This window comes from Protopterus annectens, chromosome 2.part1 (assembly GCF_019279795.1).
Source record: "Protopterus annectens isolate FY-2018-M chromosome 2.part1, PAN1.0, whole genome shotgun sequence".
In the NCBI taxonomy this organism is placed as follows: Eukaryota; Metazoa; Chordata; order Ceratodontiformes; family Protopteridae; genus Protopterus; species Protopterus annectens.
The window spans coordinates 1,713,167,759-1,713,181,965 of NC_056729.1; positions in this window are offsets into that span (position 1 = coordinate 1,713,167,759).

The window sequence follows — 14,207 nt, forward strand, 5'->3', positions numbered from 1 at the left end:
TATTGGTTTTACTTCAAGCTTTCACTGAACAGAGCTATACCAGGTAACCCTGGCTGGGTAATTAGACACTGGCCGGCCAGTAGCTTACTGACCCAGGGCTGCTGGGCTTTAATGGCAGGCACATACTGGCCAATAGGGGCACATATATCCCTCCCACCATTAGCGTGGGTCCCTGGCATAGGTTGGAGTAGGCCTGGTCCTCAACCCACTTATCATCCCATACCAACTTTGGCGACATTAGTCAACATGACCAAATCACCTACAGCCATATTTTACACCAAGTGGCTAGCCCTGCCATGACATGCAGTCTGTGATCTGTGTTCTTCTAGCTTGAGGATATTGTGCACCACAATAGATGCCCAAAGTGGTTGGTCTGTACAACTCTTCTCCCTATAGGGCACGATGTAGAGTATGTGGTGCTGCCTACAGCTCCATTCATTGGTGAGTTTGAGATGGAAACACTCAGCATGTTTTTCAGAGGTGGGAGAAACTTTACAGAGTTACAGAGAAAACATGCAAACTCTAAACAGGCATTTGTCAGAGTATAGAGACCAGTTGGCAAAATGGTTAAGGTCTTTACCTCTCATACACAAGGTACAAGGTTTGACATCATACAAAAACCTTAGAACTCTGTACAAGTTTATCGTACCTACAATTTAAACAATGTACTATAACTCATTTTACTATTGATATATATTGTATGCTTTGTCACTGCAGATGCTTGGAGGTTTTCTCCCTGGGCCTCTACTGAAAATGGACATATATCCAGTTAGGCCAGCCCGGTCAACAAATGTAAAATAAAATAAAAAAAATAAAAATATTTTGTAAATATGTTTAAATGCAAACTGTCAGTGAAGATGTTTACCAAATGCAAGCAAGCACATATTATTTATTATATTATTGTAAATTCTTTTTTGCAATTTTATTTTGATTAATACAATATCATTAGAATTCTCATTAAATAACACTGGCTGTCTAAAAAAATCATTCTATGGACATTATCAGATATAAGTTGTTAATGCATATAGAAACAAACTAAACGACCGCCAATGGCAAAAGTAGGCAGACTTTATTTGACAAACGGTACGCGCTTTTGCAGTAAACCAAACTGCTTCCTCAGACTGTAACAAAACAATTAATATGAGCACTACAAATATATAAAAACTAATTGTGTATTATCCCACATTGGTCAAGCCTAAATCATATAACCACTGACTAATTAACTAAACAAAACATTGCTGCATTTGCACATCTCATAAAACATATTGAAAAATATAACAAATATATATACGTGAATGGCTGAAAACTAATTCACACAGTAACAACTACTACTTACTAAAAAAAACCTTAAAATGATCCCACATTCAGTGGCATATTCTTAATGACTGCTGCTTCATAATCGTGAAACTAACCTCCTGTACCCTCCTGTACATGTACATAAAACATGGTGTGTCAGGTTGTCATAGCAACCCAAGCAGATATTAATGTCATACTAAAAAATAACACATAAGCAATCAGATGTAACACTCAAGCATATGCTTGAGGTAATCACCAAAAACAAACATATCTAATATCAAAATATAATTTTATAAAACCCTTTAAAACATGTAAGCTCACTCAAACACTACTTTCTAATGACCGGACCGAATGTTTGAACTGGTAAATTATAAACACGTGCATCCGTATCGTGTCTATATATTATCTGTGGAACAATGGATATAGTGCATAATAAAAATTATCTAAATGCAGACCAAACACCCAATGATACAAAAGATATGGTGTAAAAGAACTGGCTACAATAAATAATAACTGAACTTGCACCAACAAAGCGAAGACACTTGCATTGTTGTAGAGATAATAATGCTACACACCAAACAACTAAACTAAAAACTAGGTGAAAAAACACTGTGAAAATATGTGGAAAGTAACCATGAAAGCAAGAAGTGATGGGAGGATAACATTACATGACAACAATAAACCAATAATATAAACCTCAGTGAGTAAAGTCACATTCCTTGCCTCACTGAGGTTTATTTTATTGTTTTATTCAAGCTTGGGAATCTATCTGCTTGAAAATCAACTATACATTTCAGTTCCTGTTTCTCAGACAGGTTCTTAATGTCTCCCCTCTAGGACTTTCATGAACCAGTTGTAAAACCAAAACCTTGAACTTATGTGCAGTATCATTTTCTCTAACATCTTTAGCGAGAGCATTATCCCTTGACATTACATATATCATTTACGTGTTCCAGTGTCCTGTCCTTGAGCATCCTATTAGTTTTGTCAATATAGAATGCTGAACAACAAACACGTCCATCAAAGTATACCACGTTTACTCTTGCAACAAGCAAAGAAATGAAACCCTGTGTGATGTGTGAGGATGTTGTAAAAATAAATGACTACAGATAAAAATGCGGTATGGTGAAATGGATGCCTCAAATGTAAGTGTAAATACTTTTTCTTGTCATAAACGTAATACCTTCAACCCCCCTTTAACTAGCACTATGGAAGCATTCGTTAGAGTATGTGAATTTGACATATATGAAGCACTTGATAAGACCAAAAGTCGTTTTTCTAATTTAACAGCATTAGAAAGTGAAGCTTTAGAGCAGCTGCAGAGTCTGGATAATATCAGTATTAGACAACTGATAAAGGGGGTGCTGTTGTTGTTCTAAACTGGACTGACTATTTAAGCTCTGTGCATGAAATGCTTTCGGACGTGGATACATGTGCTTCAACAGATACTAAGGATATTGATAAAAGCTTGAATACTATTAGCGAAGCGCTTTATGGCTTATTCCTGTATGGGTTGCTGGACCTTGATCTTTATGAGTTTTTGCTGGTGGAACATCCTTTGATACCAACATTTGATGGATTACCTAAGATACGTAAAACTCTTTTGAAACCTCCTATGCAACCCGTAGTATCTGGGTGTGGTTGGGCAACTGAGCCCCTTTCTCAGTATGTAGAAAACATGCTAAAACCTCTATTAGAGGAGGCCCCCTTGGTTCTAAAAGAAACACAACACTGTCTGGTGACCTTATTTGAAAAAGTACAGGGTCTTGATCAGACAGAAGTACTGTTAGTCACATTAGATCTCAAAACGTTATTCACGGTAATCCCGAATATAGAAGGCATTGATGCAATTAGACATTATTTGGCACCCCACGGCCAATATAATCACAATGTTGAACCGTGATTTGTACACTAGTGGACCTGATTTGGAATCATAATGTTTTTCTTTTGGATGGTTGTTATTTTTTTGTTATTTTTTGCAGAAACAAGGGGTGGCCATGGGTACCCTTTGTGCCAACACCTATGCCAATGTGTTGTTGGCACAGTGGGAGGAAGAATATATACTGAATGATAACATCTTTAGTGACTTTCTAATGTACCATGGTAGGTTTGTGGATGACATCCTTCTGTCATGGAAAGGGGGATGAAACACAACTGAATAGATTTATTGAATACCTTGAAAGCACTACTAGCTACCTTAGATTCATTATGAACTGGTCACTAACTAGCATAGACTTTTTGGATGTAACGTTGTATAAGAATGCTCTGGGTAGGCTTGATATCAAATGCTTTAGCAAAGCTTGCTGGAAGAACAGTATATTACTTAACCCCAGTATGCATCCTTCTCATATTTTCCCAAACATTGCAAAAGGACAATCTTTGAGGCTTTCATGCCTCAATACTGATGACAAGGGTATGACTGAATCCATCAATAATTTTTTACATGACCTTTCAGATAGGGGGTATCCGGATAAGGTCACTGCCAATGTTTGTAAAGAGGTACAAGCACAGAGGGATAATAAAGGAGCTCCCTATGTTTCCAGTAAACACAGGAACTACAATAGTAGACATCATAATAATAATTTGAGTCACCGATGTCCTAAGATGCTTTTTGCATATTCCAGCAATGTTTTTGAATTTTGTGATATTTTCAAAAATAATTGGCCCATTTTATTAAGTGATGAAGTTATAAGCAAAGTAGTTGGCTCCCATCCTAGTTTTATTTTTAGGAATAATAAAAGTTTGAAGAGAATGTTATGCTATGGCCCGAGAGCTGCAGTGACTGGTTCTCCACATTGCTTTGGAACTTTTTCCTGTGGCAAATGTAAAGCCTGTACCTTTATAGTCAGAGAACAAGTATTTATTCATCCCAAAACCAGGAGAGAATTTATTCCGAGATTTTTTACCACGTGCAACAGTAATTGTCTGGTTTACTTAGCAACCTGCACGCAGTGTCTTAGTTTTTATGTAGGTAAGACTATGCGCAGGTTTAAAGACAGGATTTTGGAGCATGTTGACAATATCAGGAAGAATGTCACTACTAATGCTTTAGCAGCACACACAGTTAAAACATGACACAATATTTTTGCTTTAGAGTCCTAAAGCTAGTTAACCCTGGTATGAGGAGGGGTGACATGAATAATTTTCTGGAGAATTTGGAAATTAAGTGGAAAATAGCACTGCAAGCTCACAAAGAGCCAGGGCTTAATGCTAATATTCATTTAAAGCCAGCATTAATTAAAAGGAAGTGAATTTGATTTGGTGTTTTTAGTGACATGTGACTTTACTTTTTGTATAAATCATTGGTTTTAAGTTGTTTTTATGTGGATCTGAAGAAGCGGTAACTCCGTGAATGCGCTTATCCTTTCTTTTTAATAAAGAATCTACAAAGGACGTTTCTTGGCCTTCATTCAGCTCTGTTGGTTTGCTCACATTTTGTTTTTCTCATAATAAATGTAACAGCAGGAAGACTGCCCCAACCTACTTTCTGAGTATTTCTGCCTGTGAAAATGCTCTAATCTGTTCCCAGGGTGAAAAGGTACCCTCTTCTTCAAGTCCCCGAATAAAAAGCTTTTAATGGCTGCTATCTTTTTAGTCTTAAAGTAAGTTTCAGTTTTTTTTTCACCGTGACAAGTGGATGAATAACTCTGTGGGATTTGTGGTTGTTTTAATATTGTTTGTTCAGTAGTTATCTTAACAACAGGCTTCAATGTGTGAGATGGCAAGATGGCACCTTAGCTTTCCAGTATCAGTAGGCGGGCCACACAGAAAGTTCTAGAACTATTACTGTTTGACATATTCATTAACTATCTGGTCTCAGTATTTGAATGGTGAACACTTACCATGCCAACAATTCCAGAATCAACTGTAATGCCACCATTATAAATAACCTGCTGGTCCACACTCAGGAATCCTCCACTGAATCCTGGATCCAACAATCACTCTGAATACTAAACCCCAAGAAAACAAAACTTGTGCAATTTATTCGTAACTCAAGCAAGCACAACTCATCAAGCTTCACAATCTCTTCAGCAGATAATAGTTTCCCATACCAAATCCCTTAGGGCCATCATAACTGAAAGCTTAAATTTCAGTCTCCATTTTCAACAAGTGATTTAAGAAAATTCACAAATAACTAGGACTTCTGTATAAACAAATAAAACATTCCTTACTGACTTGGGAATCAAAACAACAGATTCTGCATACCCTTCCAAAACTTCTCTATGCACCCCATAGTTTAATAACTGAATACACATCCCAGATTTCTAAACCAGAAACATTTTACAACAAAACTGCGATGTTTGCAGCAAACCTCCCTAAGAGAATCCACTGTTGTACAGCTCGCTCACAACTAAAGCGGATGGCGCTGTCCAGCCTGATTCAGCTCTGCTTCTATCCAGCACACAACATTCTCTATTATCCAATTAACTGCTGACCCATAAGCTCACTTATCTAGTGGTACTTAATCTCCAGAGAACTTTGCTCCACAGACAAAGTTCACACTTACAATCAAAAATCTCACAAACATTTTTGTGACTCTGTATACTCTCAAATTATGTCTCTGAGCTATGAAATACTATTCCTTCCCATCTCAGACAACTCTATAATGTAATCACCTTTAAATCATCACTAAAATGTTTCTTCTTGACACCTGGCTATATATCTACCACTCTAAGCTAGGACGTCAATGGTCTTCCAAGGCATATTGCACTTATCTTATGCAATCTGTTGCAAGACCACAAACCTCCCACCATGTGCTAATAACTCTCACAGCATTCTAATAGTCCACCCTCCTCAAACATATATCTTATATATCTGTGTGTGAAACATTGTGTAAATAATTCATCTATAAAATTGTACACACATTTCTACTTTTGTGTTAAACTGTTACAACCAATGTGAAAATTGTCAGTATGCCAGTTACAGCCTTATGTACGGCGTTCCTACATGATGCATTTTATTATGGTAGCTTATTGTGTTATATGTTAGCTAGATTATGTACCATGTATGTCTTTTTGGCCCAATCACACTTTCCCAGTAAATCATTGTAAATAAATAAATGATCATCCCTGAGGTAATAAGGGTGCCTCTGCATATCAAGACAGGCAGATTAGCAGGCATATGGACATTTTGTGGATTTATAAGGTATAGGAATAAATAAGTACTTATCTAACAGTAGCAGGACTCACATCTCATCTATGGGCATAAAAGAACTGGACTACTTTGATGATGTGTGCACTTGTGTATCCAGAACAAGTGGGGTATTTTGGTGATGCCTGCACTTATGTATCTGGCACAGAATGTAGTTAGATTCACATGAATGTGCTGCAGGCCCTTATAATTAGTCCATGATGGCCGCTTCAGCATCAGTAAGAAGTGGGTTAGAGACAATAGAAAATGACTAATGTTATTAAGTCACAGCAACCTAAGAAAACTGCATCCAGCACCCACAGACCCTGCATTTTCAGGTGATGCAGGTTTGCAGCATAAAAGGTGAAAGTGATACGATATGATCAAAAAGCTGTAACTTTCTCACATCCCATTGAATGATATGTGCATACGATAAAGTGTCTAAAGAGAATATGCTTATGAGACTAAAACTCAGATATACGTAGGCATGAAATCCGTAGGAATATTGGCAGAACAACAGAGATAAAGAGAGAAAGACATAGATCCATTTTGATTCATGATGAATTTTTCTTATCCAGATTTCTGAAAAACATAGCACAAAGCTAATACAGTTCCTAGGTCTGCACATTGCATAGCAAATTATTAATAAAGTGTCAAAAGCAAGAATGTAAAGAAAGACCAGTGAAGGTCACCTTTTCCTACATATTTTTTGTTTTTCTGCTACTTTTTCCTTTTGCATGTATGCAGTAGGGTTGTGTGAAACAATCTCATGATCAGTAACTCTGAGTTTTTCTTCCATACAAGGACTACAGCGGCACATCTCCCCTTCCACGATGGCAGCTCACTTCATGCTGATCAGCTCTGGAGCACTTTTGTAGCCCTTTCCATCTGAATGCGTGGGCAATGAAGTGCACCTGAACATGTGCTACTCCCTGTGTGCATAGGGCAGTCAAGCACCTCAGTCCTCCCAGCTCTTCTCAGCTTCTCCCAGCTGCCATTCTGTCTGAGCTCCATCCTCTATGACAGCCTGCGATAACCAGCTGACATTCTGTCTGAGCTCCTCTATGACAGCCTGAGATAACCAGCTGACATTCTGTCCGAGCTCCTCTATGACAGCCTGAGATAACCAGCTGACATTCTGTCTGAGCTCCTCTATGACAGCCTGAGATAACCAGCTGACATTCTGTCTGAGCTCCTCTATGACAGCCTGAGATAACCAGCTGACATTCTGTCTGAGCTCCTCTGTGACAGCCTGAGATAACCAGCTGACATTCTGTCTGAGCTCCATCCTCTATGACAGCCTGAGATAACCAGCTGACATTCTGTCTGAGCTCCATCCTCTATGACAGCCTGAGATAACCAGTTGACATCCTGTCTGAGCTCCATCCTTCATCACAGCCTGAGATAACTGCCCGACATAACTGCTCCATATGTCCCCCCCCCCCTTTATGATGGATGGGCTTCTTGCTAGCCTGCCTGGACTGTCAATCAACTGAACCACTATTTGAGCTCAGGTCACTTGAGACATAGTAAGACCTTCATCCAGCTACACCACCAGCACGGGCTTAACAACTAACATTCATGTTTCTTGCCCTTTAAGCATACATACATACATACATATATGTACAAATACATATATGCATTACATGTGTACGTACATAAAATCCATACACCCACAGATGCACAAGTAACGTAGGCTTGTCAAACTAATGAATACCAATTAAGATGAATGTATGTTACTGTGTGTGTGTGTGTGTGTGTGTGTGTGTGTGTGTGTGTGTGTGTGTGTGTGTGTGTGTGTGTGTGTGTGTGTGTGTGTGTGAGTGTGTGTGCATGTGTGTGCGTGTTTGTGTGCGTGTGTGTGTGTGTGTGTGGATGTGAGTGAGTGTGTGTGTGTGTGTGTGTGTATGTGAGTGTGGGTGCATGTGTGTGTGTGTGTGTGTGTGTGTGTGTGTGTGTGTGTGTGTGCGTGTGTGTGTGGATGTGAATGTGGGTGTGAGCATGTGCATGCAGATGTACAAGGAGTACATGTGCATCCCTTTAAAAGAAATGTGGATTATTACTATAAGTTCCCTGAAATAATCAAACTGACAGAGTAAGTGCAAACATGCTTCCAATGTAATACAAAAGTGTTTCAGACTCAGTGTATTAAAATTAATATTTGATGTAATAATTCTCAGTAGTTTAACGGAAGAAAAGTGTGAATTCATATTTGTGCATGAGCGAAAATTCAGACATAAAATGTCCAGTCTAGATGCACAAGTGGGGGGGTAACTATACAAGCAGCGAAAAATCTCATCAGAAAGAGAAGCAGCAAAAGCTATAAGGGTTGTTGTCTTGCAGTTTCGGAGTTCGGGGATGTTCTTTTGCAAGGACTTTGCATTTCTACTGTTCACATGTTCATAGGATCATAGGTAGGTACTAGGCTATTGGCCTTAGGGCGTATATAAGCCTAGCTAAATGGTACCCTGGCTTTCACCACCCAAGAAAATGATTTTCCTGTGCCCCTGTCAAGCATTGCCAAAGAAGTGATCCCCGGGCTGAATTTCCTATTTCCCATCCAATCATCAAGATTTTTCTTGAAGAGTGCTAATAGGTTCATAGGTTCATACTAGGCTATCTGCCCTAGGGCATTTATAAGCCTAGCTAGAGTGTGTTTGGCTTTCGCCACCCATTTTAAATTAATTTTGCTATGCCCTTTTTCGAGGTTAGTATACTGTGCCTCTGTCTAACAGTGACACAGAAGTGATACCCGGGGTAAACCTACGATCTCCCATCCACTCATCAAGATTCCTCTTGAAGAGAGTCAATGAGGGACTCTGCATAACCTGGACTGGGATTTTATAGGTCTGGGATTTTTAAGGCTGATTCAAAGTAGTATATGGAGTTTTGTTTGATTTAGATAGTATGAGGAGTTTTGTTTGATATAGATAGGTAGTTTGTTCCAGAGTATGGCAAGTCTCTGGGACAGGAATCTATCCCTCCAGCATGTTCTGTTTATTGTGGTGACAAGGTTTAGGTCCCTAGAGCGTGTAACTTGGAGGGATTGTGATTTCTTTAAGTGGAGCATGTCCAACAGCTCTGGGTTTGACATAGCTTTGTATGTTAGGCAGAGATCTCCTCTGAGTAGGCGATATGTGACAGAGTAAAGTGGAGTTTTTTGAGACGGTCTACGTAGGGCATCTGTTTGAGGCTGGTAATCCTCTTTGTATTTCTGCGGCTTTCCAGTTGTTGCAGATGTCTTGTGATGTACATACCAGGATGACATTCATTTCATCCTGTATCTGTTGTACCTTCCCTACCCCTCTGTTTGTTGTGCCTGCACATTTGCACGGGTTTCTTTCCTGAGTGACCCCCCCCCCCCCTCATCTGGGATTCACTGCATAAAGCAATTTCTACCTTCTTCACCGAAGCTGGCTATATTAACTAAGCAAAACCTCTGGGAAGCAAGAACCTGACTCCCTCCAGATTTTCAATTGTAATAGTTTGCAGGGATTTCTTTTCTGAGTGCCCCCCCCCCCACACACACACACACACCTGGGATTCACTGCATAAAGCACTTTCTACCTTCTCCACTGAAGCTGGCTATCTTAACTAAGTAAAACCTCTGGGAAGCAAGAACCTGACTCCCTCCAGCTTTTCAATTGTAATAGGTGAACTACAATTTAGTTTTTGTAAACTGTTGAGGCTTAATGGTGTATGCACAACAACAGTGAAGGGATCTAGCCAATTACCAGTAGATTGGGCTATACTACTTTGAATCAGACTTACACTCACACAGTGTCCCAGTCCCAAGCATTTACTTTTTAATTTGGTAAAGTAATTTCGCTCCCTCCTTATTGACTACATTTGCTAGTTTACCCCTAGGATCCAATTAAAATTAGCCTGAAAATTGGTGTAAAATTAAAAAAGAATAAAACAAATTAAAGTACAGCCAACAACACTGCTTACATACAATCATACAAACCAAACCAAAAGCCCAAAGTAACTCTCAGAGTCAGTGTTAGCCTCGCTCTGCTTGGCTCGGCTCACTCTGCTCCCCTCTCTGCCTCCAAATTCCACCCGCCCCCACTAGTGCTAAATTTAAAGCAGACTTTGCCACTCCCTTGCCACTCCCCTCCTGCTAAGTACCAATCAGCACCTCACACATCATTGAGCAACCCCGCCCCCTTAACCCATTTCCTTCTCTCTCATTCTTCCACACCCTGTTAGCACAGTCAGCCATCAAACTTGGCCCGCCCCCTATCAAAATGCAAACAAGCAAAACAACACTAATTACCCAAATGCCTATACTGTTTCTATTGTACCAGCTCACTGCCTACAAACAAACACTTGACCATGGTATTCACTACCCAAATGGTCAAACAGACACCCACGACTTCACACATAACACCAAACACTTTACCTTCCCCAGCACACTGAATATACCACCCTCTATAAAGTACCACCCCTGTACAGCCACACAACATAATCCTAAAGACAAAGACTATATAAAGCTTATAAACAAACTCCTAAAGCTCAGAATATCCTGTCACTATAACCTAAACACATGGAGACATTCATCCCAACCCTGGCCCACCCACTCCCAATAACCTCTACTCCCCTACCACAACCCCCACAGTCAAGCTACCCATGAATACTCCCACTAGTTCCCTCCTAGCATTTCACCTAAATATTAGAAGTATTAACAATAAGATTCCCAACCTACACTCTCTCCTAGCAACCCACTCCCCAGACATTATGTGTCTTACAGAAACCTGGCTAAAACCCAGTACTACTGACAATGAGATTCTACCCGCAGGATACAATATTCACCGGTTAGACTGTGCTACAAGGAAAGGAGGTGGGATAGCAGTCCTTTACAAAAATACTCTGACCATTAATAGAGACACCATTCAACCTCCCCAATTCAATAACGCAGAATTCCTCATAACCCAGCTACAGATTAACTAAAACAAACACTTGAACATTGTCTGTGCATACATTCCACCAGGCAACAACCTAAATACCCTAGAAGATCTCCTTTACTGGTTATCCATTACCTATCCCCAAGAAACCATAGTTCTTGGTGATTTTAACACCGACTAGCACCCCTGCTCCTCTGACCCCCCCCCCCCATTCATATAAACTTATCTGGGTTTAAACAGACCATAACCTCTCCCACTAGGATAAACAAACCAACCAACAAGGAAAGTATCCTAGACTGGATCCTAGTTAATATCCAACCCCAACTGTACACAGCTGGTACTCTCCCTGATGACCTCAGAGACCATTGTCTAACCTATATCATAAAACATAAGGCAGGAAACCCTCACCAGCCCAAATATAAAACATTTAGAAACAGGAAAAACTTTGATGCTGCTATATTCCAAAATGAATTAAAAGCAGTTGACTGGTCAAAACAAAAACATCTAACATTAGAGGAGGCCATAGATCACTTTAACACTAAATTCCTAAGTATCTTTGATTCCCATGCTCCAGCACGTACAATAAAAACTAGATCAAATACAGCACCATGGCTCACAAAAGATACCAAAGCAAAAATCAAAACTAGAAACAGAGTCTGGGCCAGCTGGTGAACAACCAAAGCCCCACTTGACCATCTAAAATATTGTCAACTCAGGAATGATACAAAAAAATCTATTTTACTGGATTAAAAAAGCTTCTACCAAAATCTCCTACAAAAACACCACAACAACCCTCAAAAGTTCTGGGCAGGCTTAAATCAACTACTTTGTCCAGGTTACTCCACCACCCCAACCCCAGCTAACTACACCCATAGTTCCCCAGAGACAATAGCTAGCACCTTTAATAACTTTTTCACTGAAACAATCCAATTCCTAGCAAATCAACTAATACCCTCTAACTTAAATCACATGCCTAATCTACCTAATAATCACCCGGAATTTGGCTTCCATCCAATATCCACTAGTTTTATCAAAACACTTCTAAAAAATGTAAAACCTACCACCCTCGCTGCTGACCTCCTCCCTGCAGAGTACCTGCAAATAGCTGCAGATGCCATTGCATATCCCATATCTATCCTCATCAACAGAACCTTATCCAAAAATGCTATCCCCTCCCTCTGGAAAATATCTCACTTCATCCCACTCCATAAAGGTGGTAGCTCTTCAGACATATCCAACTACAGACCCATTGCCATTCTTTCCCCACTCACCAAAATAATGGAGAAATGTGTACACAAGCAACTAATGCAATACCTTACACAGAATAACTCACTATCCAACTCCCAGCATGGTTTCAGGCCAAACCACAGCACCACCTCAGCCCTCCTTTCCTTTACTACTGCCATAAACCAAAATAGGAATAACAATAGGCTAACCTCTCCCCTCTTTCTTGACCTATCAAAAGCCTTTGACATGGTCAACCATGAACTTCTCATTCTTTCACTAAAATCTATTTCCCCTCAACAAGCCTGCTATCCAGTGGTTCCAGTCCTACCTGACTGGTAGACAGCAGGCGGTACTATGGCAGGGCAAACTCTCCAGCCAGTTACCTCTCACACTTGGTGTCCGCCAAGGGTCCATACTAGGTCCACTACTCTTCTCTATTTTTATCAACAACCTCCACACTGCTATCCCTAAATCCACCTGCATCCAATACACAGATGATTCCACTCTCATCTGCTCAGCCACCTCCCCATCCGACTTGCAAATCTTAACCCAAAATACATTTAACACTATCGAGAACTGGATCACCAATCAACGTCTACTTCTGAACCCCAATAAAACTAAACTTCTACTCCTCTCTCCCACTAGTAGATCCACCACACATTCATTCCTTGTCACATCTAACAATGGTACCACTATTTCCCCAGATAATCACACCAAACTGCTAGGGGTTATCATAGACAATAATCTCAAATTTGACCTATAGGTCAACAAAACCATACAGACCATCAATAAGAAGCTTGGATCACTGTATAGAAACAAGACATTTTTAACCCCACTGGCTAGGACTGCAGTCGCCCGAGCACACCTACTCTCTACTCTCTGATATGCCTCGCCTGTACTCTCAAACCTCAACAAATCCGAACTAGGTAAGCTGTCCCATAGCTACAATCATATTGCCAGATTCACCACTGGCTTCACCTATAGAAACCACCACTGCCAGAACCTTAAACAACTAGAGTGGCTAGAACTGCCCAGCGTAATTCAATTCAATCAACTCTTAATAGCACACAAAATTTTGTACCACCCTGAGGATACCCCCTCACTTAAAAATATTATTAAGCCATATAGCAATCTAAGATCCCTACGGTCAGCCGATAAACTACTGGTCCAAACCCACAAAGCTAATAACTCTGCTGGTGAATCCCTGTTTGCAAACTTCATTGGCAAAACCTGGAATTCGTTGCCAAACTATATAACCCTACAATCCTCCAAAAGTCTCTTCAAAAAAAACCTCAAACAGTATCTCAAAGTGAATTAGCTATGCCCATGTACCAACCCTGATTAAGCTATAAACTAAAAGCATATTCTGCAATTATCATAACTTGTAACTACATCACCAAGCTCTGCTTCCAATCTGATGTCCCTTACTTTTTAATTGTTTGTACATAGGTTCATAGGTTCATAGGTTCATACTAGGCTATCTGCCCTAGGGCATTTATAAGCCTAGCCAGAGTGTGTTTGGCTTTCGCCACCCATTTTAAATTAATTTTGCTATGCCTTTTTTTTTAGGTTAGTATACTGTGCCTCTGTCTAACAGTGACACAGAAGTGATACCCAGGGTAAACCTACGATCTCCCATCCACTCAT